Source organism: Liolophura sinensis, chromosome 11 (genome assembly GCF_032854445.1).
Source record: "Liolophura sinensis isolate JHLJ2023 chromosome 11, CUHK_Ljap_v2, whole genome shotgun sequence".
Lineage (NCBI taxonomy): Eukaryota > Metazoa > Mollusca > Polyplacophora > Chitonida > Chitonidae > Liolophura > Liolophura sinensis.
The window spans coordinates 22208918-22233712 of record NC_088305.1 but is presented as its reverse complement, the minus strand read 5'-3'; the positions used below and the strand labels follow the sequence as shown (position 1 = coordinate 22233712).

The following is a 24795-nucleotide window of genomic DNA, read 5'->3' as shown; positions in this document are numbered from 1 at the left end:
ACTAAGTCTCCGTGGCGCAATCGGTTAGCGCGTTCGGCTGTTAACCGAAAGGTTGGTGGTTCAAGCCCACCCGGGGACGGCTCTGTTACTTTCATTTTGATTATCTTATTAGCCCCATCCTTTGATGCACGTGTCACGCCAAATGGCATTTGCTAATCCATACTGTAGTCGAAGTGAGCGTCCTCTAGTGACCGTTTATAAAAGTAACACCAGCGTACCAAACATTATCAATCTCAACATGTATTACTGTATTCTTATCATGTCAGCTTATCAGTGAATGCATACGCGATGAAGCACTGGCAGGAATGAGGACAAAAAAGCAGTTGGTTTTCAAAAGTTTCATTCCTAAAGTACCCCATCCCCGGTTTCGTTGACGGTTTTCTCCTTTTCGCTTTTAATATTTTATTACTCCACTTTTGATGTACGTGTCACACGAAATGACAGTTACGAAACCATATTGGCTTCGAAGAAAGCGTACTTTGGCGATCGTAAAAAAATAAAACACCAGGGTGCAAAACTTTATCAATCTTAATATGTTTTATCGAATTTTTGTCATGTTCCCTCAGCAGTAAATGCATAGGCAATGAAGCACTGCCACGAACGGGTACAAAAACAAAGTTGCTTTAACCCAATAAGTCTCCATGGCGCAAACCCTTAGCACGTTCGGGTGTTTACCGAAAGGTTGGTGCTTTAAGCCAACCCCGGGACGGCTGAGTGATTTGGATTTTTATTATCTTATTACCGCCATTCTTTCATGCATGTGTCACACAAAATTCCATTTGATAATCAATATTGTAGTCGAAGAGAGAGTCCTCTGGTGACCGTGCACAAAAATAACACCAGCATACCAAACATTATTAATCTCAATATGTTTTACTGTGTTGTTATTTGGCATTTGCTTACCCACATTCTCCTCGAAGAGAGCGTACTCTGGTGACCGTGTACAAAAATAACACCAGCATACCAAACATTATCAATCTCAACATGCATTATCGTATTCTTGTCATGTCAGCTTATCTTTGAATGCATATGCGATGAGGCACTGGCAGGAATGGGGACAAAAACGAACTTGGTTTTAAAGACAAAGTCACCGTTGCGAAATTTTAGAATGTTCGGCTTTTAATCGAAAGTTTAAACTCATAAAGACCCCATCCGACCCCCGGTTCCTTTCCTGGTTTTTTCGTTTTGGATTTTAATATTTTATTAGTCCCACTCTGATGCACGTGTTACATGAAATGACAGTTGCGAAGCCATATTGTCTTCGAAGAAAGGGTACTCTGGTAATCGTACAAATAAAACAACACCAAACTACAAAACTTCATCAATGTAAATATGTTTTATCGAATTTTTTGTCATGTTCCCTCAGCTGTAAATGTATAAAAGATGAAGCACTGACATAAATGAAGACTAAAAAGTAACTTTATTACTAAGTCTCCGTGGCGCAATCGGTTAGCGCGTTCGGCTGTTAACCGAAAGGTTGGTGGTTCAAGCCCACCCGGGTACGGCTCTGTTATTTTCATTTTGATTATCTTATTAGCCCCATTCTTTCATGCACGTGTCACACCAAATGGCATTTGCTAATCCATACTGTAGTCGAAGTAAGCGTCCTCTAGTGACCGTTTATAAAAGTAACACCAGCGTACTAAACATTATCAATCTCAACATATATTACTGTATTCTTATCATGTCAGCTTATCGGTAAATGCATAGGCGATGAAGCACTGGCAGGAATGGGGACAAAAACGCAGTTGGTTTTAACGACAAATTCACCGTTGCGCAATCGGTTAGCTTTTTAGGGTTTAAACCAAAAGTTTCATTCCTAAAGCACCCCATCCCCGGTTTTGTTGACGGTTTTCTCCTTTTCGTGTTTAATATTTTATTACTCCACTTCTGATGTACGTGTCACACGAAATGACAGTTACGAAACCATACTGGCTTTGAAGAAAGCGTACTTTGGTGATCGTACAAAATAAAAACACCAGCGTGCAAAACTTTATCAATCTTAATATGTTTTATCGAATTTTTGTCATGTTCCCTCAGCGGTAAATGCATAGGCAATGAAGCACTGCCACGAACGGGTACAAAAACAAAGTTGCTTTAACCCAATAAGTCTCCGTGGCGCAATCCTTTAGCACGTTCGGCTGTTAACCGAAAGGTTGGTGCTTTAAGCCAACCCCGGGACGGCTGAGTGATTTGGATTTTTATTATCTTATTACCGCCATTCTTTCATTCACGTGTCACACAAAATTCCATTTGCTAATCAATATTGTAGATGGGAGGAGTGTGCTAGACGCCGAAGTGAACGGACGTGGCGGTTATTCTCTGCTGTTTACACATTTGTGCAACAACAACGCTTGTTTTTGAGACTGATTTTTTGGTGAACTGGGAGCCCACAAAGCTTGAGTTTGGCCAGTGGTTACTGTTTGGTGAAGGGCGTGTGCCCCGTTGGATCAGGTATGTCCAAGCCCGTGTCGTTTTCGCCTGTAAACAGGCCAAGCAGAACTTTGTCTGTGTCAATCTCTACACGAAGCAGCCCGGCATTTTCTACGGCTGTCCAGAGGGACTTTATTCCTTTTCTGTCAAGTGTGTTAAATATCAAGACAGAGCTAATAAGTTTTCAGAAGAATTATTTAAAGAAACACTTCTATCTCCGCGTGTCTACAGTGGCTGGGCATAATGCCCTAGTGAGTAAATCCAATGTTGTTATAAATGGAACGACGTGGTCCATTATGCCCGCGTCGTCAGTTTACCTGAATCTGACGGCCCACTGGGCACCGGATGAAATGTCAGATGACACTATCGAGGCAGCTTTGAAACCCTATGGTGAATGCCTGGGTGTGACGAAACCCAGATTTTCAGACCCGGAGCTCTCACATGTTCGGACAGGTATTCGGATTTACAGATTTAGGTGTCACAAAGTTCGTTATGTACCAAATTTTATTAATTTCGGTGGTGACATTGTTATGTTTACCTACCCCGGGCAAACTTATGAATGTCGGAAGTGTGGCCAAAAATCACACAAGGCGGCAGAGTGTAGAGCACTGTGGTGTTCTAACTGCGGCGGTTTCTCCCTCCATGAGAATCCTCATACAGAGAAGGACTGTACTAATCCATGCCGAATGTGTGACTCAGGGCTTCATACGGTCAGTGACTGTTGTGCGAGAGCAATGTCGTACGCGGCGCGAGTTAAGGGAAACCTACCGACTATGCGCCAGTATAATAAGGAAGACGCCGCAAAACAAGATGACATTGATGTTGACGTCAGCGACGATGAAGACCCATTCAACGCACCTGCTATGGAACTGGTTCAAGACAGCGAGGAGAACGAAGACGAAATCGACGGGAATGGTGACGACAGCGCCGATGAAGATGTCAGCGACGACAGCGAGTCTGATAAGGAGATGGACGTCCGGGAGAATACTAAGAACACCGAAGAAGTGGATGTTGGTGATAATGAAACGTCATCAGCTGTCCCAAGGGTGAAGAATGTGGTCGTGGCTGACGTGCCCACTCCCGACATGCGTTCACCAGTCCCAGTCGAGGAAAAGCGAGCTAAGTTGGACAATGGCAGTACAGCCGAAGAGGCAGCGTTCTGGGTTAATCACACTATTATGCAAGGACCCCGACAATGCCGAAAGCATAAAAAACTGGAGGCCAATTAGCTTACTAAATGTAGATTATAAGATTGTTTCTAAAGCTTTGTGCAATCGGTTAAAAAATGTGATCGATACAATTGTACTTCAGAATCAGACATGTGGAATACCAGGCCGAAGTATTTTTGACAACCTTCACTTATTACGAAATACATATGATTATGTTGAACAAAAAGATTTAAAAGGATGCTTTCTTAACTTAGACCAGGAGAAAGCCTTTGACAGAGTAGACTGGTCATTTTTGTTCAAATGTTTAGAGAAATTTAACTTCGGACCCGACTTTTGTAAGTGGGTGCAATTATTATATACTGACATTACAAGTAGTGTTATTGTGAACGGGCACATAACAGAAGAATTTAAACTGAGTCGAGGTGTCCGACAGGGTTGTTCTTTGTCACCATTATTGTATGTTTTGTCCTTAGAGCCCTTTATAGCCGCCATTAGAAACAATGACGAAATTAATGGTGTACGGTTACCCGGCACAAATAAGGAAACAAGAGTGTCGGCATTTGCAGATGATACGACTGCAATTTTATCTGAAGAGAGTTCTGTTCCGCATGTAATTAAACTAGCAGAAAGTTATGGAAAAGCCTCAGGAGCAAAACTCAACTTGTTGAAAAGCACGGTTCTTCCCATTGGTAACTGGGACGAAACTAACGTGCTCAGTGGTGGGCTTAACATCACTACAAATTCAAAGATTTGCAGGGTATTTTTTAGACCAGATCAAACAGAACTCAATTCTGAGCGTGTTTTAAGTAAGGTAAAGAAACATGTATCAGCATGGAATGGAAGATATTTGACCCTACGGGGGAGGTCTGTCTTAATTAATACAGTTGCTTTAGCTGTCTTATGGTTTTCTGCACAGTGTACTCTGTTGCCACCTAAATGTGTCAATCAATGTTCCCAAACTGTGTTCAGATTTTTGTGGGATAACAAGCCCGAAAGTTTGAAGAGAGTTGTCGTACATAATAAAATAGGGAATGGAGGTCTAAACGTACATAATATAGATTGTAAAATAAAAGCACTTGTTACTCGGCATGTTTTAAAATTAATTCATGGAACAACAGCGGAATGGAAATACTTTGCCATCTATTGGTTGGGTTTACCCCTAAGACATGTTTGTCGTGAATTCTGTCGTTCCAATGTCCCACATTCTGAAAACATTCCACCTTTTTATAGACTGGCCTTGAGCGCCTGGAGAGAATTTACCACAGGTGTACAGCAACCTGTAACATTGTGTTCAAGCAGGTATATTTATGAATATTTTGTAACAAAAATAGTACATTGTCCAAGAGCAATGGTGTCTATGCCGCATTTGGACTGGGTTAGAATATGGAAAACTGTTTTTCATCAATTCTTAGATCACAATTTGGTCAACTTCAGTTACAAGTTGGTTTATGACATTTTGCCCGTTAAGGAAAAACTTCTTAGGAGAAATGTAGCCAGCGATGACTTGTGTGTTTTTTGCTCCCTGTCTGAAACTCGGCAACATCTGTTTGTACAATGTAAAATCGTTCAGGATGTGTTTAATGACTTTAACCGGATATTTGTTTTGTTTGCGAACTACCTACCAAATATGGACTCGGAAACATTAATTTACAAGGTATTCAATTCCACCTTTAACCAGGAAGTTAGAGCTGTGATGGTGTATGTCATATGTGTTCTTCAGTTTAGTATTTGGTGTGCACGCAACGACATAATATTTCAGAAAAAAAAACAGGGATTCTGTTGCTATTGTTAAGGCCGCCAAAGGAATAATTAAAACCCGTATTCATGTTGACTTTTTTCGACTAGACAGGCCATCTTTCGAGAAAATCAGGTGTATAAACAAAGTCTTCTGTACATTACGGAATGATAAATTAGTGTATTTATTGAAATGAGCAGCTAATGTGCAATTCTTCTATTCACAAAGCAGTCATCTTTTCTGTGATATTTTATTTTAATTAAGACTGCCTTGTGATTTCAAAAGTTTGTGATAGCCGGGTATTGTGAAATCTTGTGTATTTGATGACAATCTGGGAATAAATTCAACAATTTTCAAAAAAAAAAAAAAAATTCCATTTGCTAATCAATATTGTAGTCGAAGAGAGAGTCCTCTGGTGACCGTGCACAAAAATAACACCAGCATACCAAACATTATCAATGTCAATATGTTTTACTGTGTTGTTATTTGACATTTGCTAATCCACATTGTCCCCGAAGATAGCGTACTCTGGTGACCGTGTACAAAAATAACACCAGCATACCAAACATTATCAATCTCAACATGCATTATCGTATTCTTGTCATGTCAGCTTATCTTTGAATGCATATGCGATGAGGCACTGGCAGGAATGGGGACAAAAACGAACTTGGTTTTAAAGACAAAGTCACCGTTGCGAAATTTTAGAATGTTCGGCTTTTAATCGAAAGTTTGACTCATAAAGACCCCATCCGGCCTCCGGTTCCTTTGCTGATTTTTTTCGTTTTGGATTTTAATATTTTATTAGTCCCACTCTCATGCACGTGTTACACGAAATGACAGTTGCGAAGCCACATTGTCTTCGAAGAAAGGGTACTCTGGTAATCGTACAAACAAAACAACACCAACGTACAAAACTTCATCAATGTAAATATGTTTTATCGAATTTTTGTCATCTTCCCTCAGCTGTAAATTTATAAAAGATAAAGCACTGACATAAATGGGGACAAAAAGTAACTTTATTACTAAGTCTCCGTGGGGCAATCGGTTATTGGTGGTTCAAGCCCACCCGGGGACGGCTCTGTTATTTTTATTTTGATTATCTTATTAGCCCCATTCTTTCATGCACGTGTGACACCAAATGGCATTTGCTAATCCATACTGTAGTCGAAGTGAGCGTCCTCTGGTGACCGTTTATAAAAGTAACACCAGCGTACCAAACATTATCAATCTCAACATGTATTACTGTATTCTTATCATGTCAGCTTATCAGTGAATGCATACGCGATGAAGCACTGGCAGGAATGAGGACAAAAAAGCAGTTGGTTTTCAAAAGTTTCATTCCTAAAGTACCCCATCCCCGGTTTCGTTGACGGTTTTCTCCTTTTCGCTTTTAATATTTTATTACTCCACTTTTGATGTACGTGTCACACGAAATGACAGTTACGAAACCATATTGGCTTCGAAGAAAGCGTACTTTGGCGATCGTAAAAAAATAAAACACCAGGGTGCAAAACTTTATCAATCTTAATATGTTTTATCGAATTTTTGTCATGTTCCCTCAGCGGTAAATGCATAGGCAATGAAGCACTGCCACGAACGGGTACAAAAACAAAGTTGCTTTAACCCAATAAGTCTCCATGGCGCAAACCCTTAGCACGTTCGGGTGTTTACCGAAAGGTTGGTGCTTTAAGCCAACCCCGGGACGGCTGAGTGATTTGGATTTTTATTATCTTATTACCGCCATTCTTTCATGCATGTGTCACACAAAATTCCATTTGATAATCAATATTGTAGTCGAAGAGAGAGTCCTCTGGTGACCGTGCACAAAAATAACACCAGCATACCAAACATTATTAATCTCAATATGTTTTACTGTGTTGTTATTTGGCATTTGCTAATCCACATTCTCCTCGAAGAGAGCGTACTCTGGTGACCGTGTACAAAAATAACACCAGCATACCAAACATTATCAATCTCAACATGCATTATCGTATTCTTGTCATGTCAGCTTATCTTTGAATGCATATGCGATGAGGCACTGGCAGGAATGGGGACAAAAACGAACTTGGTTTTAAAGACAAAGTCACCGTTGCGAAATTTTATAATGTTCGGCTTTTAATCGAAAGTTTAAACTCATAAAGACCCCATCCGACCCCCGGTTCCTTTCCTGGTTTTTTCGTTTTGGATTTTAATATTTTATTAGTCCCACTCTGATGCACGTGTTACATGAAATGACAGTTGCGAAGCCATATTGTCTTCGAAGAAAGGGTACTCTGGTAATCGTACAAATAAAACAACACCAAACTACAAAACTTCATCAATGTAAATATGTTTTATCGAATTTTTTGTCATGTTCCCTCAGCTGTAAATGTATAAAAGATGAAGCACTGACATAAATGAAGACTAAAAAGTAACTTTATTACTAAGTCTCCGTGGCGCAATCGGTTAGCGCGTTCGGCTGTTAACCGAAAGGTTGGTGGTTCAAGCCCACCCTGGGACGGCTCTGTTATTTTCATTTTGATTATGTTATTAGCCCCATTCTTTCATGCACGTGTCACACCAAATGGCATTTGCTAATCCATACTGTAGTCGAAGTAAGCGTCCTCTAGTGACCGTTTATAAAAGTAACACCAGCGTACTAAACATTATCAATCTCAACATATATTACTGTATTCTTATCATGTCAGCTTATCGGTAAATGCATAGGCGATGAAGCACTGGCAGGAATGGGGACAAAAACGCAGTTGGTTTTAACGACAAATTCACCGTTGCGCAATCGGTTAGCTTTTTAGGGTTTAAACCAAAAGTTTCATTCCTAAAGCACCCCATCCCCGGTTTTGTTGACGGTTTTCTCCTTTTCGTTTTTAATATTTTATTACTCCACTTCTGATGTACGTGTCACACGAAATGACAGTTACGAAACCATACTGGCTTTGAAGAAAGCGTACTTTGGTGATCGTACAAAAAAAAACACCAGCGTGCAAAACTTTATCAATCTTAATATGTTTTATCGAATTTTTGTCATGTTCCCTCAGCGGTAAATGCATAGGCAATGAAGCACTGCCACGAACGGGTACAAAAACAAAGTTGCTTTAACCCAATAAGTCTCCGTGGCGCAATCCTTTAGCACGTTCGGCTGTTAACCGAAAGGTTGGTGCTTTAAGCCAACCCCGGGACGGCTGAGTGATTTGGATTTTTATTATCTTATTACCGCCATTCTTTCATTCACGTGTCACACAAAAATTCCATTTGCTAATCAATATTGTAGATGGGAGGAGTGTGCTAGAGACGCCGAAGTGAACGGACGTGGCGGTTATTCTCTGCTGTTTACACATTTGTGCAACAACAACGCTTGTTTTTGAGACTGATTTTTTGGTGAACTGGGAGCCCACAAAGCTTGAGTTTGGCCAGTGGTTACTGTTTGGTGAAGGGCGTGTGCCCCGTTGGATCAGGTATGTCCAAGCCCGTGTCGTTTTCGCCTGTAAACAGGCAAGCAGAACTTTGTCTGTGTCAATCTCTACACGAAGCAGCCCGGCATTTTCTACGGCTGTCCAGAGGGACTTTATTCCTTTTCTGTCAAGTGTGTTAAATATCAAGACAGAGCTAATAAGTTTTCAGAAGAATTATTTAAAGAAACACTTCTATCTCCGCGTGTCTACAGTGGCTGGGCATAATGCCCTAGTGAGTAAATCCAATGTTGTTATAAATGGAACGACGTGGTCCATTATGCCCGCGTCGTCAGTTTACCTGAATCTGACGGCCCACTGGGCACCGGATGAAATGTCAGATGACACTATCGAGGCAGCTTTGAAACCCTATGGTGAATGCCTGGGTGTGACGAAACCCAGATTTTCAGACCCGGAGCTCTCACATGTTCGGACAGGTATTCGGATTTACAGATTTAGGTGTCACAAAGTTCGTTATGTACCAAATTTTATTAATTTCGGTGGTGACATTGTTATGTTTACCTACCCCGGGCAAACTTATGAATGTCGGAAGTGTGGCCAAAAATCACACAAGGCGGCAGAGTGTAGAGCACTGTGGTGTTCTAACTGCGGCGGTTTCTCCCCCCATGAGAATCCTCATACAGAGAAGGACTGTACAAATCCATGCCGAATGTGTGACTCAGGGCTTCATACGGTCAGTGACTGTTGTGCGAGAGCAATGTCGTACGCGGCGCGAGTTAAGGGAAACCTACCGACTATGCGCCAGTATAATAAGGAAGACGCCGCAAAACAAGATGACATTGATGTTGACGTCAGCGACGATGAAGACCCATTCAACGCACCTGCTATGGAACTGGTTCAAGACAGCGAGGAGAACGAAGACGAAATCGACGGGAATGGTGACGACAGCGCCGATGAAGATGTCAGCGACGACAGCGAGTCTGATAAGGAGATGGACGTCCGGGAGAATACTAAGAACACCGAAGAAGTGGATGTTGGTGATAATGAAACGTCATCAGCTGTCCCAAGGGTGAAGAATGTGGTCGTGGCTGACGTGCCCACTCCCGACATGCGTTCACCAGTCCCCAGTCGAGGAAAAGCGAGCTAAGTTGGACAATGGCAGTACAGCCGAAGAGGCAGCGTTCTGGGTTAATCACACTATTATGCAAGGACCCGACAATGCCGAAAGCATAAAAAACTGGAGGCCAATTAGCTTACTAAATGTAGATTATAAGATTGTTTCTAAAGCTTTGTGCAATCGGTTAAAAAATGTGATCGATACAATTGTACTTCAGAATCAGACATGTGGAATACCAGGCCGAAGTATTTTTGACAACCTTCACTTATTACGAAATACATATGATTATGTTGAACAAAAAGATTTAAAAGGATGTTTTCTTAACTTAGACAGGAGAAAGCCTTTGACAGAGTAGACTGGTCATTTTTGTTCAAATGTTTAGAGAAATTTAACTTCGGACCCGACTTTTGTAAGTGGGTGCAATTATTATATACTGACATTACAAGTAGTGTTATTGTGAACGGGCACATAACAGAAGAATTTAAACTGAGTCGAGGTGTCCGACAGGGTTGTTTTTTGTCACCATTATTGTATGTTTTGTCCTTAGAGCCCTTTATAGCCACCATTAGAAACAATGACGAAATTAATGGTGTACGGTTACCCGGCACAAATAAGGAAACAAGAGTGTCGGCATTTGCAGATGATACGACTGCAATTTTATCTGAAGAGAGTTCTGTTCCGCATGTAATTAAACTAGCAGAAAGTTATGGAAAAGCCTCAGGAGCAAAACTCAACTTGTTGAAAAGCACGGTTCTTCCCATTGGTAACTGGGACGAAACTAACGTGCTCAGTGGTGGGCTTAACATCACTACAAATTCAAAGATTTGCGGGGTATTTTTTTGGACCAGATCAAACAGAACTCAATTCTGAGCGTGTTTTAAGTAAGGTAAAGAAACATGTATCAGCATGGAATGGAAGATATTTGACCCTACGGGGGAGGTCTGTCTTAATTAATACAGTTGCTTTAGCTGTCTTATGGTTTTCTGCACAGTGTACTCTGTTGCCACCTAAATGTGTCAATCAATGTTCCCAAACTGTGTTCAGATTTTTGTGGGATAACAAGCCCGAAAGTTTGAAGAGAGTTGTCGTACATGATAAAATAGGGAATGGAGGTCTAAACGTACATAATATAGATTGTAAAATAAAAGCACTTGTTACTCGGCATGTTTTAAAATTAATTCATGGAACAACAGCGGAATGGAAATACTTTGCCATCTATTGGTTGGGTTTACCCCTAAGACATGTTTGTCGTGAATTCTGTCGTTCCAATGTCCCACATTCTGAAAACATTCCACCTTTTTATAGACTGGCCTTGAGCGCCTGGAGAGAATTTACCACAGGTGTAAAGCAACCTGTAACATTGTGTTCAAGCAGGTATATTTATGAATATTTTGTAACAAAAATAGTACATTGTCCAAGAGCAATGGTGTCTATGCCGCATTTGGACTAGGTTAGAATACGGAAAACTGTTTTTCATCAATTCTTAGATCACAATTTGGTCAACTTCAGTTACAAGTTGGTTCATGACATTTTGCCCGTTAAGGAAAAACTTCTTAGGAGAAATGTAGCCAGCGATGACTTGTGTGTTTTTTGCTCCCTGTCTGAAACTCGGCAACATCTGTTTGTACAATGTAAAATCGTTCAGGATGTGTTTAATGACTTTAACCGGATATTTGTTTTGTTTGCGAACTACCTACCAAATATGGACTCGGAAACATTAATTTACAAGGTATTCAATTCCACCTTTAACCAGGAAGTTAGAGCTGTGATGGTGTATGTCATATGTGTTCTTCAGTTTAGTATTTGGTGTGCACGCAACGACATAATATTTCAGAAAAAAAACAGGGATTCTGTTGCTATTGTTAAGGCCGCCAAAGGAATAATTAAAACCCGTATTCATGTTGACTTTTTTCGACTAGACAGGCCATCTTTCGAGAAAATCAGGTGTATAAACAAAGTCTTCTGTACATTACGGAATGATAAATTAGTGTATTTATTGAAATGAGCAGCTTATGTGCAATTCTTCTATTCACAAAGCAGTCATCTTTTCTGTGATATTTTATTTTAATTAAGACTGCCTTGTGATTTCAAAAGTTTGTGATAGCCGGGTATTGTGAAATCTTGTGTATTTGATGACAATCTGGGAATAAATTCAACAATTTTCAAAAAAAAAAAAAAAATTCCATTTGCTAATCAATATTGTAGTCGAAGAGAGAGTCCTCTGGTGACCGTGCACAAAAATAACACCAGCATACCAAACATTATCAATGTCAATATGTTTTACTGTGTTGTTATTTGGCATTTGCTAATCCACATTGTCCCCGAAGATAGCGTAGTCTGGTGACCGTGTACAAAAATAACACCAGCATACCAAACATTATCAATCTCAACATGCATTATCGTATTCTTGTCATGTCAGCTTATCTTTGAATGCATATGCGATGAGGCACTGGCAGGAATGGGGACAAAAACGAACTTGGTTTTAAAGACAAAGTCACCGTTGCGAAATTTTAGAATGTTCGGCTTTTAATCGAAAGTTTGACTCATAAAGACCCCATCCGGCCTCCGGTTCCTTTGCTGATTTTTTTCGTTTTGGATTTTAATATTTTATTAGTCCCACTCTCATGCACGTGTTACATGAAATGACAGTTGCGAAGCCACATTGTCTTCGAAGAAAGGGTACTCTGGTAATCGTACAAACAAAACAACACCAACGTACAAAACTTCATCAATGTAAATATGTTTTATCGAATTTTTGTCATCTTCCCTCAGCTGTAAATTTATAAAAGATAAAGCACTGACATAAATGGGGACAAAAAGTAACTTTATTACTAAGTCTCCGTGGGGCAATCGGTTATTGGTGGTTCAAGCCCACCCGGGGACGGCTCTGTTATTTTTATTTTGATTATCTTATTAGCCCCATTATTTCATGCACGTGTGACACCAAATGGCATTTGCTAATCCATACTGTAGTCGAAGTGAGCGTCCTCTGGTGACCGTTTATAAAAGTAACACCAGCATACCAAACATTATCAATCTCAACATGTATTACTGTATTCTTATCATGTCAGCTTATCAGTGAATGCATACGCGATGAAGCACTGGCAGGAATGGGGACAAAAACGAACTTGGTTTTAAAGACAAAGTCACCGTTGCGAAATTTTAGAATGTTCGGCTTTTAATCGAAAGTTTGACTCATAAACACCCCATCCGGCCCCCGGTTCCTTTGCTGGTTTTTCCCTTTCTGATTTAAATATTTTATTAGTCCTACTCTCATGCACGTGTTACACGAAATGCTGTTGCGAAGCCATATTGTCTTCGAAGAAAGGGTACTCTGGTAATCGTACAAACAAAACAACACCAACGTACAAAACTTCATCAATGTAAATATGTTTTATCGAATTTTTGTCATGTTCCCTCAGCTGTAAATGTATAAAAGATAAAGCACTGACATAAATGGGGACAAAAAGTAACTTTATTACTAAGTCTCCGTGGCGCAATCGGTTAGCGCGTTCGGCTGTTAACCGAAAGGTTGGTGGTTCAAGCCCACCCGGGGACGGCTCTGTTACTTTCATTTTGATTATCTTATTAGCCCCATTCTTTGATGCACGTGTCACGCCAAATGGCATTTGCTAATCCATACTGTAGTCGAAGTGAGCGTCCTCTAGTGACCGTTTATAAAAGTAACACCAGCGTACCAAACATTATCAATCTCAACATGTATTATTGTATTCTTATCATGTCAGCTTATCAGTGAATGCATAGGCGATGAAGCACTGGCAGGAATGGGGACAAAAAAGCAGTTGTTTTTCAAAAGTTTCATTCCTAAAGCACCCCATCCCCGGTTTCGTTGACGGTTTTCTCCTTTTCGCTTTTAATATTTTATTACTCCACTTCTGATGTACGTGTCACACGAAATGACAGTTACGAAACCATATTGGCTTCGAAGAAAGCATACTTTGGCGATCGTAAAAAAATAAAACACCAGGGTGCAAAACTTTATCAATCTTAATATGTTTTATCGAATTTTTGTCATGTTCCCTCAGCGGTAAATGCATAGGCAATGAAGCACTGCCACGAACGGGTACAAAAACAAAGTTGCTTTAACCCAATAAGTCTCCATGGCGCAAACCTTTAGCACGTTCGGGTGTTTACCGAAAGGTTGGTGCTTTAAGCCAACCCCGGGACGGCTGAGTGATTTGGATTTTTATTATCTTATTACCGCCATTCTTTCATGCATGTGTCACACAAAATTCCATTTGATAATCAATATTGTAGTCGAAGAGAGAGTCCTCTGGTGACCGTGCACAAAAATAACACCAGCATACCAAACATTATTAATCTCAATATGTTTTACTGTGTTGTTATTTGGCATTTGCTAACCCACATTCTCCTCGAAGAGAGCGTACTCTGGTGACCGTGTACAAAAATAACACCAGCATACCAAACATTATCAATCTCAACATGCATTATCGTATTCTTGTCATGTCAGCTTATCTTTGAATGCATATGCGATGAGGCACTGGCAGGAATGGGGACAAAAACGAACTTGGTTTTAAAGACAAAGTCACCGTTGCGAAATTTTATAATGTTCGGCTTTTAATCGAAAGTTTAAACTCATAAAGACCCCATCCGACCCCCGGTTCCTTACCTGGTTTTTTCGGTCTGGATTTTAATATTTTATTAGTCCCACTCTCATGCACGTGTTACATGAAATGACAGTTGCGAAGCCATATTGTCTTCGAAGAAAGGGTACTCTGGTAATCGTACAAATAAAACAACACCAAACTACAAAACTTCATCAATGTAAATATGTTTTATCGAATTTTTTGTCATGTTCCCTCAGCTGTAAATGTATAAAAGATGAAGCACTGACATAAATGAAGACTAAAAAGTAACTTTATTACTAAGTCTCCGTGGCGCAATCGGTTAGCGCGTTCGGCTGTTAACCGAAAGGTTGGTGGTTCAAGCCCACCCGGGGACGGCTCTGTTATTTTCATTTTGATTATGTTATTAGCCCCATTCTTTCATGCACGTGTCACACCAAATGGCATTTGCTAATCCATACTGTAGTCGAAGTAAGCGTCCTCTAGTGACCGTTTATAAAAGTAACACCAGCGTACTAAACATTATCAATCTCAACATATATTACTGTATTCTTATCATGTCAGCTTATCGGTAAATGCATAGGCGATGAAGCACTGGCAGGAATGGGGACAAAAACGCAGTTGGTTTTAACGACAAATTCACCGTTGCGCAATCGGTTAGCTTTTTAGGGTTTAAACCAAAAGTTCCATTCCTAAAGCACCCCATCCCCGGTTTTGTTGACGGTTTTCTCCTTTTCGTTTTTAATATTTTATTACTCCACTTCTGATGTACGTGTCACACGAAATGACAGTTACGAAACCATACTGGCTTTGAAGAAAGCGTACTTTGGTGATCGTACAAAAAAAAAACACCAGCGTGCAAAACTTTATCAATCTTAATATGTTTTATCGAATTTTTGTCATGTTCCCTCAGCGGTAAATGCATAGGCAATGAAGCACTGCCACGAACGGGTACAAAAACAAAGTTGCTTTAACCCAATAAGTCTCCGTGGCGCAATCCTTTAGCACGTTCGGCTGTTAACCGAAAGGTTGGTGCTTTAAGCCAACCCCGGGACGGCTGAGTGATTTGGATTTTTATTATCTTATTACCGCCATTCTTTCATTCACGTGTCACACAAAATTCCATTTGCTAATCAATATTGTAGATGGGAGGAGTGTGCTAGACGCCGAAGTGAACGGACGTGGCGGTTATTCTCTGCTGTTTACACATTTGTGCAACAACAACGCTTGTTTTTGAGACTGATTTTTTGGTGAACTGGGAGCCCACAAAGCTTGAGTTTGGCCAGTGGTTACTGTTTGGTGAAGGGCGTGTGCCCCGTTGGATCAGGTATGTCCAAGCCCGTGTCGTTTTCGCCTGTAAACAGGCCAAGCAGAACTTTGTCTGTGTCAATCTCTACACGAAGCAGCCCGGCATTTTCTACGGCTGTCCAGAGGGACTTTATTCCTTTTCTGTCAAGTGTGTTAAATATCAAGACAGAGCTAATAAGTTTTCAGAAGAATTATTTAAAGAAACACTTCTATCTCCGCGTGTCTACAGTGGCTGGGCATAATGCCCTAGTGAGTAAATCCAATGTTGTTATAAATGGAACGACGTGGTCCATTATGCCCGCGTCGTCAGTTTACCTGAATCTGACGGCCCACTGGGCACCGGATGAAATGTCAGATGACACTATCGAGGCAGCTTTGAAACCCTATGGTGAATGCCTGGGTGTGACGAAACCCAGATTTTCAGACCCGGAGCTCTCACATGTTCGGACAGGTATTCGGATTTACAGATTTAGGTGTCACAAAGTTCGTTATGTACCAAATTTTATTAATTTCGGTGGTGACATTGTTATGTTTACCTACCCCGGGCAAACTTATGAATGTCGGAAGTGTGGCCAAAAATCACACAAGGCGGCAGAGTGTAGAGCACTGTGGTGTTCTAACTGCGGCGGTTTCTCCCCCCATGAGAATCCTCATACAGAGAAGGACTGTACAAATCCATGCCGAATGTGTGACTCAGGGCTTCATACGGTCAGTGACTGTTGTGCGAGAGCAATGTCGTACGCGGCGCGAGTTAAGGGAAACCTACCGACTATGCGCCAGTATAATAAGGAAGACGCCGCAAAACAAGATGACATTGATGTTGACGTCAGCGACGATGAAGACCCATTCAACGCACCTGCTATGGAACTGGTTCAAGACAGCGAGGAGAACGAAGACGAAATCGACGGGAATGGTGACGACAGCGCCGATGAAGATGTCAGCGACGACAGCGAGTCTGATAAGGAGATGGACGTCCGGGAGAATACTAAGAACACCGAAGAAGTGGATGTTGGTGATAATGAAACGTCATCAGCTGTCCCAAGGGTGAAGAATGTGGTCGTGGCTGACGTGCCCACTCCCGACATGCGTTCACCAGTCCCAGTCGAGGAAAAGCGAGCTAAGTTGGACAATGGCAGTACAGCCGAAGAGGCAGCGTTCTGGGTTAATCACACTATTATGCAAGGACCCCGACAATGCCGAAAGCATAAAAAACTGGAGGCCAATTAGCTTACTAAATGTAGATTATAAGATTGTTTCTAAAGCTTTGTGCAATCGGTTAAAAAATGTGATCGATACAATTGTACTTCAGAATCAGACATGTGGAATACCAGGCCGAAGTATTTTTGACAACCTTCACTTATTACGAAATACATATGATTATGTTGAACAAAAAGATTTAAAAGGATGTTTTCTTAACTTAGACCAGGAGAAAGCCTTTGACAGAGTAGACTGGTCATTTTTGTTCAAATGTTTAGAGAAATTTAACTTCGGACCCGACTTTTGTAAGTGGGTGCAATTATTATATACTGACATTACAAGTAGTGTTATTGTGAACGGGCACATAACAGAAGAATTTAAACTGAGTCGAGGTGTCCGACAGGGTTGTTCTTTGTCACCATTATTGTATGTTTTGTCCTTAGAGCCCTTTATAGCCACCATTAGAAACAATGACGAAATGAATGGTGTACGGTTACCCGGCACAAATAAGGAAACAAGAGTGTCGGCATTTGCAGATGATACGACTGCAATTTTATCTGAAGAGAGTTCTGTTCCGCATGTAATTAAACTAGCAGAAAGTTATGGAAAAGCCTCAGGAGCAAAACTCAACTTGTTGAAAAGCACGGTTCTTCCCATTGGTAACTGGGACGAAACTAACGTGCTCAGTGGTGGGCTTAACATCACTACAAATTCAAAGATTTGCGGGGTATTTTTTGGACCAGATCAAACAGAACTCAATTCTGAGCGTGTTTTAAGTAAGGTAAAGAAACATGTATCAGCATGGAATGGAAGATATTTGACCCTACGGGGGAGGTCTGTCTTAATTAATACAGTTGCTTTAGCTGTCTTATGGTTTTCTGCACAGTGTACTCTGTTGCCACCTAAATGTGTCAATCAATGTTCCCAAACTGTGTTCAGATTTTTGTGGGATAACAAGCCCGAAAGTTTGAAGAGAGTTGTCGTACATGATAAAATAGGGAATGGAGGTCTAAACGTACATAATATAGATTGTAAAATAAAAGCACTTGTTACTCGGCATGTTTTAAAATTAATTCATGGAACAACAGCGGAATGGAAATACTTTGCCATCTATTGGTTGGGTTTACCCCTAAGACATGTTTGTCGTGAATTCTGTCGTTCCAATGTCCCACATTCTGAAAACATTCCACCTTTTTATAGACTGGCCTTGAGCGCCTGGAGAGAATTTACCACAGGTGTACAGCAACCTGTAACATTGTGTTCAAGCAGGTATATTTATGAATATTTTGTAACAAAAATAGTACATTGTCCAAGAGCAATGGTGTCTATGCCGCATTTGGACTGGGTTAGAATATGGAAAACTGTTTTTCATCAATTCTTAGATCACAATTTGGTCAACTTCAGTTACAAGTTGGTTCATGACATTTTGCCCGTTAAGGAAAAACTTCTTAGGAGAAATGTAGCCAGCGATGACTTGTGTGTTTTTTGCTCCCTGTCTGAAACTCGGCAACATCTGTTTGTACAATGTAAAATCGTTCAGGATGTGTTTAATGACTTTAACCGGATATTTGTTTTGTTTGCGAACTACCTACCAAATATGGACTCGGAAACATTAATTTACAAGGTATTCAATTCCACCTTTAACCAGGAAGTTAGAGCTGTGATGGTGTATGTCATATGTGTTCTTCAGTTTAGTATTTGGTGTGCACGCAACGACATAATATTTCAGAAAAAAAACAGGGATTCTGTTGCTATTGTTAAGGCCGCCAAAGGAATAATTAAAACCCGTATTCATGTTGACTTTTTTCGACTAGACAGGCCATCTTTCGAGAAAATCAGGTGTATAAACAAAGTCTTCTGTACATTACGGAATGATAAATTAGTGTATTTATTGAAATGAGCAGCTAATGTGCAATTCTTCTATTCACAAAGCAGTCATCTTTTCTGTGATATTTTATTTTAATTAAGACTGCCTTGTGATTTCAAAAGTTTGTGATAGCCGGGTATTGTGAAATCTTGTGTATTTGATGACAATCTGGGAATAAATTCAACAATTTTCAAAAAAAAAAAAAATTCCATTTGCTAATCAATATTGTAGTCGAAGAGAGAGTCCTCTGGTGACCGTGCACAAAAATAACACCAGCATACCAAACATTATCAATCTCAATATGTTTTACTGTGTTGTTATTTGGCATTTGCTAACCCACATTCTCCCCGAAGAGAGCGTACTCTGGTGACCGTGTACAAAAATAACACCAGCATACCAAACATTATCAATCTCAACATGCATTATCGTATTCTTGTCATGTCAGCTTATCTTTGAATGCATATGCGATGAGGCACTGGCAGGAATGGGGACAAAAACGAACTTGGTTTTAAAGACAAAGTCACCGTTGCGAAATTTTAGAATGTTCGGCTTTTAATCGAAAGTTTGACTCATAAAGACCCCATCCGGCCTCCGGTTCCTTTGCTGATTTTTTTCGTTTTGGATTTTAATATTTTATTAGTCCCACTCTCATGCACGTGTTACACGAAATGACAGTTGCGAAGCCATATTGTCTTCGAAGAAAGGCTACTCTGGTAATCGTACAAACAAAACAACACCAACGTACAAAACTTCATCAATGTAAATATGTTTTATCGAATTTTTGTCATGTTCCCTCAGCTGTAAATCTATAAAAGATAAAGCACTGACATAAATGGGGACAAAAAGTAACTTTATTACTAAGTCTCCGTGGGGCAATCGGTTATTGGTGGTTCAAGCCCACCCGGGGACGGCTCTGTTATTTTTATTTTGATTATCTTATTAGCCCCATTCTTTCATGCACGTGTGACACCAAATGGCATTTGCTAATCCATACTGTAGTCGAAGTGAGCGTCCTCTGGTGACCGTTTATAAAAGTAACACCAGCATACCAAACATTATCAATCTCAACATGTATTACTGTATTCTTATCATGTCAGCTTATCAGTGAATGCATACGCGATGAAGCACTGGCAGGAATGGGGACAAAAACGAACTTGGTTTTAAAGACAAAGTCACCGTTGCGAAATTTTAGAATGTTCGGCTTTTAATCGAAAGTTTGACTCATAAACACCCCATCCGGCCCCCGGTTCCTTTGCTGATTTTTCCCTTTCTGATTTTAATATTTTATTAGTCCCACTCTCATGCACGTGTTACACGAAATGCTGTTGCGAAGCCATATTGTCTTCGAAGAAAGGGTACTCTGGTAATCGTACAAACAAAACAACACCAACGTACAAAACTTCATCAATGTAAATATGTTTTATCGAATTTTTGTCATGTTCCCTCAGCTGTAAATGTATAAAAGATAAAGCACTGACATAAATGGGGACAAAAAGTAACTTTATTACTAAGTCTCCGTGGCGCAATCGGTTAGCGCGTTCGGCTGTTAACCGAAAGGTTGGTGGTTCAAGCCCACCCGGGGACGGCTCTGTTACTTTCATTTTGATTATCTTATTAGCCCCATTCTTTGATGCACGTGTCACGCCAAATGGCATTTGCTAATCCATACTGTAGTCGAAGTGAGCGTCCTCTAGTGACCGTTTATAAAAGTAACACCAGCGTACCAAACATTATCAATCTCAACATGTATTATTGTATTCTTATCATGTCAGCTTATCAGTGAATGCATAGGCGATGAAGCACTGGCAGGAATGGGGACAAAAAAGCAGTTGTTTTTCAAAAGTTTCATTCCTAAAGCACCCCATCCCCGGTTTCGTTCACGGTTTTCTCCTTTTCGCTTTTAATATTTTATTACTCCACTTCTGATGTACGTGTCACACGAAATGACAGTTACGAAACCATATTGGCTTCGAAGAAAGCGTACTTTGGCGATCGTAAAAAAATAAAACACCAGGGTGCAAAACTTTATCAATCTTAATATGTTTTATCGAATTTTTGTCATGTTCCCTCAGCGGTAAATGCATAGGCAATGAAGCACTGCCACGAACGGGTACAAAAACAAAGTTGCTTTAACCCAATAAGTCTCCGTGGCGCAATCGTTTAGCACGTTCGGGTGTTTACCGAAAGGTTGGTGCTTTAAGCCAACCCCGGGACGGCCGAGTGATTTGGATTTTTATTATCTTATTACCGCCATTCTTTCATGCACGTGTCACACAAAATTCCATTTGCTAATCAATATTGTAGTCGAAGAGAGAGTCCTCTGGTGACCGTGCACAAAAATAACACCAGCATACCAAACATTATTAATCTCAATATGTTTTACTGTGTTGTTATTTGGCATTTGCTAATCCACATTCTCCTCGAAGAGAGCGTACTCTGGTGACCGTGTACAAAAATAACACCAGCATACCAAACATTATCAATCTCAACATGCATTATCGTATTCTTGTCATGTCAGCTTATCTTTGAATGCACATGCGATGGCACTGGCAGGAATGGGGACAAAAACGAACTTGGTTTTAAAGACAAAGTCACCGTTGCGAAATTTTAGAATGTTCGGCTTATAATGGAATGTTTGACTCATAAAAACCCCATCCGGCCCCCGGTTCCTTTGCTGGTTTCTTAGTTTCTGATTTTAATATTTTCTTAGTCCCGCTCTGATGTACGTGTTACACGAAATGACAGTTGCGAAGCCATATTGTCTTCGAAGAAAGGCTACTCTGGTAATCGTACAAACAAAACAACACCAACGTACGAAACTTCATCAATGTAAATATGTTTTATCGAATTTTTGTCATGTTCCCTCAGCTGTAAATGTATAAAAGATGAAGCACTGACATAAATGGGGACAAAAAGTAAGTTTATTACTAAGTCTCCGTGGCGCAATCGGTTAGCGCGTTCGGCTGTTAACCGAAAGGTTGGTGGTTCAAGCCCACCCGGGGACGGCTCTGTTATTTTCATTTTGATTATCTTATTAGCCGCATTCTTTCATGCACGTGTCACACCAAATGGCATTTGCTAATCCATACTGTAGTCGAAGTGAGCGTCCCCTAGTGACCGTTTATAAAATTAGCACTAGCGTACCAAACATTATCAATCTCAACATGTATTACTGTATTCTTATAATGTCAGCTTATCCGTTAATGCATAGGCGATGAAGCACTGGCAGAAATGGGGACAAAAACGCAGTTGGTTTTAACGACAAATTCACCGTTGCGCAATCGGTTAGCTTTTTAGAATTTAAACCAAAAGTTTCATTCCTAAAGCACCCCATCCGCGGATTCGTTGACTGTTTTCTCCTTTTCGTTTTTAATATTTTATTACTCCACTTCCCATGTACGTGTCACACGAAATGACAGTTACGAAACCATACTGGCTTTGAAGAAAGCGTACTTTGGCGATCGTAAAAAAATAAAACACCAGGGTGCAAAACTTTATCAATCTTAATATGTTTTATCGAATTTTTGTCATGTTCCCTCAGCGGTAAATGCATAGGCAATGAAGCACTGCCAGGAACGGGTACAAAAACAAAGTTTCTTTAACCCAATAAGTCTCCGTGGCGCAATCGGTTAGCGCGTTCGGCTGTTAACCGAAAGGTTGGTGGTTCAAGCCCACCCGGGGACGGCTCTTTTATTTTCATTTTGATTATCTTATTAGCCGCATTCTTTCATGCACGTGTCACACCAAATGGCATTTGCTAATCCATACTGTAGTCGAAGTGAGCGTCCCCTAGTGACCGTTTATAAAATTAGCACTAGCGTACCAAACATTATCAATCTCAACATGTATTACTGTATTCTTATAATGTCAGCTTATCCGTTAATGCATAGGCGATGAAGCACTGGCAGAAATGGGGACAAAAACGCAGTTGGTTTTAACGACAAATTCACCGTTGCGAAATCAGTTAGCTTTTTAGGGTTTAAACCAAAAGATTCATTCCTAAAGCACTCCATCCGCGGATTCCTTGACTGTTTTCTCCTTTTCGCTTTTAATATTTTATTACTCCACTTCTCATGTACGTGTCACACGAAATGACAGTTACGAAACCATACTGGCTTCGAAGAAAGCGTACTTTGGCGATCGTAAAAAAATAAAACACCAGGGTGCAAAACTTTATCAATCTTAATATGTTTTATCGAATTTTTGTCATGTTCCCTCAGCGGTAAATGCATAGGCAATGAAGCACTGCCACGAACGGGTACAAAAACAAAGTTGCTTTTACCCAATAAGTCTCCGTGGCGCAATCGTTTAGCACGTTCGGCTGTTAACCGAAAGGTTGGTGCTTTAAGCCAACCCCGGGACGGCTGAGTGATTTGGATTTTTATTATCTTATTACCGCCATTCTTTCATGCACGTGTCACACAAAATTCCATTTGCTAATCAATGTTGTAGTCGAAGAGAGAGTATTCTGGTGACCGTGCACAAAAATAACACCAGCATACCAAACATTATTAATCTCAATATGTTTTACTGTGTTGTTATTTGGCATTTGCTAATCCACATTCTCCTCGAAGAGAGCGTACTCTGGTGACCGTGTACAAAAATAACACCAGCATACCAAACATTATTAATCTCAATATGTTTTACTGTGTTGTTATTTGGCATTTGCTAATCCACATTCTCCTCGAAGAGAGCGTACTCTGGTGACCGTGTACAAAAATAACACCAGCATACCAAACATTATCAATCTGAACATGCATTATCGTATTCCTGTCATGTCACCTTATCTTTGAATGCACATGCGATGGCACTGGCAGGAATGGGGACAAAAAAGAACTTGGTTTTAAAGACAAAGTCACCGTTGCGAAATTTTAGAATGTTCGGCTTACAATGGAAAGTTTGACTCATAAAAACCCCATCCGGCCCCCGGTTCCTTTGCTGGTTTCTTAGTTTCTGATTTTAATATTTTCTTAGTCCCGCTCTGAAGTACGTGTTACACGAAATGAGAGTTGCGAAGCCATATTGTCTTCGAAGAAAGGGTACTCTGGTAATCGTACAAACAAAACAACACCAACGTACAAAACTTCATCAATGTAAATATGTTTTATCGAATTTTTGTCATGTTCCCTCAGCTGTAAATGTATAAAAGATGAAGCACTGACATAAATGGGGACAAAAAGTAAGTTTATTACTAAGTCTCCGTGGCGCAATCGGTTAGCGCGTTCGGCTGTTAACCGAAAGGTTGGTGGTTCAAGCCCACCCGAGGACGGCTTTTTTATTTTCATTTTGATTATCTTATTAGCCGCATTCTTTCATGCACGTGTCACACCAAATGGCATTTGCTAATCCACACTGTAGTCGAAGTGAGCGTCCCCTAGTGACCGTTTATAAAATTAGCACTAGCGTACCAAACATTATCAATCTCAACATGTATTACTGTATTCTTATAATGTCAGCTTATCCGTTAATGCATAGGCGATGAAGCACTGGCAGAAATGGGGACAAAAACGCAGTTGGTTTTAACGACAAATTCACCGTTGAGCAATCATTTAGCTTTTTAGGATTTAAACCAAAAGTTTCATTCCTAAAGCACCCCATACCCGGATTCGTTGACTGTTTTCTCCTTTTCGCTTTTAATATTTTATTACTCCACTTCTGATGTACGTGTCACACGAAATGACAGTTACGAAACCATACTGGCTTCGAAGAAAGCGTACTTTGGCGATCGTAAAAAAATAAAACACCAGGGTGCAAAACTTTATCAATCTTAATATGTTTTATCGAATTTTTGTCATGTTCCCTCAGCGGTAAATGCATAGGCAATGAAGCACTGCCAGGAACGGGTACAAAAACAAAGTTTCTTTAACCGAATAAGTCTCCGTGGCGCAATCGTTTAGCACGTTCGGCTGTTAACCGAAAGGTTGGTGCTTTAAGCCAACCCCGGGACGGCTGAGT

At 40.4% G+C, this 24795-nt stretch overlaps 9 non-coding genes across 9 annotated transcripts; all 9 read left to right on the top strand.

Annotated features, from left to right (window-relative positions):
* The first annotated feature begins 5 nt into the window (after window positions 1–5).
* On the top strand, window positions 6–79 carry Trnan-guu (transfer RNA asparagine (anticodon GUU)). The gene has a single exon. It is a non-coding gene; the product is annotated as a tRNA-Asn (tRNA).
* A 1351-nt stretch (window positions 80–1430) lies between these two features.
* Window positions 1431–1504, top strand: Trnan-guu (transfer RNA asparagine (anticodon GUU)). The gene has a single exon. It is a non-coding gene; the product is annotated as a tRNA-Asn (tRNA).
* Window positions 1505–7763: 6259 nt separating this feature from the next.
* On the top strand, window positions 7764–7837 carry Trnan-guu (transfer RNA asparagine (anticodon GUU)). Its single transcript has one exon. It is a non-coding gene; the product is annotated as a tRNA-Asn (tRNA).
* Window positions 7838–13346: 5509 nt separating this feature from the next.
* Window positions 13347–13420, top strand: Trnan-guu (transfer RNA asparagine (anticodon GUU)). Its single transcript has one exon. It is a non-coding gene; the product is annotated as a tRNA-Asn (tRNA).
* Window positions 13421–14771: 1351 nt separating this feature from the next.
* Window positions 14772–14845, top strand: Trnan-guu (transfer RNA asparagine (anticodon GUU)). Its single transcript has one exon. It is a non-coding gene; the product is annotated as a tRNA-Asn (tRNA).
* Window positions 14846–20351: 5506 nt separating this feature from the next.
* Window positions 20352–20425, top strand: Trnan-guu (transfer RNA asparagine (anticodon GUU)). Its single transcript has one exon. It is a non-coding gene; the product is annotated as a tRNA-Asn (tRNA).
* Window positions 20426–21771: 1346 nt separating this feature from the next.
* Trnan-guu (transfer RNA asparagine (anticodon GUU)) lies at window positions 21772–21845 on the top strand. The gene has a single exon. It is a non-coding gene; the product is annotated as a tRNA-Asn (tRNA).
* A 605-nt stretch (window positions 21846–22450) lies between these two features.
* Window positions 22451–22524, top strand: Trnan-guu (transfer RNA asparagine (anticodon GUU)). Its single transcript has one exon. It is a non-coding gene; the product is annotated as a tRNA-Asn (tRNA).
* Window positions 22525–24035: 1511 nt separating this feature from the next.
* Trnan-guu (transfer RNA asparagine (anticodon GUU)) lies at window positions 24036–24109 on the top strand. The gene has a single exon. It is a non-coding gene; the product is annotated as a tRNA-Asn (tRNA).
* Window positions 24110–24795: the final 686 nt, after the last annotated feature.